At 36.9% G+C, this 872-nt stretch overlaps 1 long non-coding RNA gene across 1 annotated transcript in view; it reads left to right on the forward strand.

Annotated features, from left to right (window-relative positions):
• Positions 1 to 227, forward strand: part of LOC108447362 — an 18,120-nt gene extending 17,893 nt beyond the window's left edge. The window contains exon 3 of the long non-coding RNA XR_001862903.1: positions 65 to 227. This is a non-coding gene — a long non-coding RNA (uncharacterized LOC108447362). The remainder of the gene's footprint in view (positions 1 to 64) is intronic.
• The last annotated feature ends 645 nt before the right edge of the window (positions 228 to 872 follow it).

Raw genomic sequence — 872 nt, forward strand, 5'->3', positions numbered from 1 at the left:
GGGCCGAGAGGCTCAGAGGCCCCCCCCCACCTCCCAGCAGGCGAGCTCCGACGAAAAGGGGCAGTCCCGCCTTTCCGTGTGGTTTAACTATGTAAATTGTGAAAAGCGTCATTGGTCTAAACGACTGTCCATCAACTTAGGTTCAACCCAATACAGTTTTGTATAATATATGCCTCATATTTCATTATGCAGGGCGGATACACCTAAAATGTCAAGACAGGACTTAAAAATCATTCTTCACTCCCACACTAGACATTAACTTGGACTCCATGTGAATCCAAGGGCATTCAAATACATTTTGAAAAACATTGACTGGCCAGCTGTCTATAAATAGCAAAGGAACTGAATACACTTCAGTATAATAAAACTCCTATCAAATATTTGTACTAATCAACTTTAAACTTCAGCAAGTATAGTAGTGGAACCTCTAACAATTATTTTCTACCACATGGACAGGAATTATGAAAATAAGTTGTAGTGTATGGTTTAAATATTGTAGTACCAGTAAATAAGTAATGTAGCAAACAGAAGAAAGTACAACTCAAGAAGCCATACCTTTAAATTGAGTTTATGATGAAATAATTTTGTATCAGAGTAAATTCTCATGCATTTCCAGAGGGGAAAAGAAACAGTTTGCCTGCATCCCAATTCTGTAATGGATTATAAATGGAAAATTCTGAAATTAACATTAAAAATGTAAAGCAATTCATCACTTTATAGAGAATACAGAGTTTCTAATTAGGTCATTTTACTAAACATTGAATGCAGAAATTATTCAACGAGAGTGTTTGCTAATCCCCAAAATGTGCTTGTGTGAGCTATGGTATGTAGGTCTGCCTGTTTCAAAGCCTGTTTCCTGCTGTTATTCCTGC

The sequence above is a fragment of the Corvus brachyrhynchos genome, unplaced genomic scaffold (genome assembly GCF_000691975.1).
Source record: "Corvus brachyrhynchos isolate BGI_N302 unplaced genomic scaffold, ASM69197v1 scaffold200, whole genome shotgun sequence".
NCBI lineage: Eukaryota > Metazoa > Chordata > Aves > Passeriformes > Corvidae > Corvus > Corvus brachyrhynchos.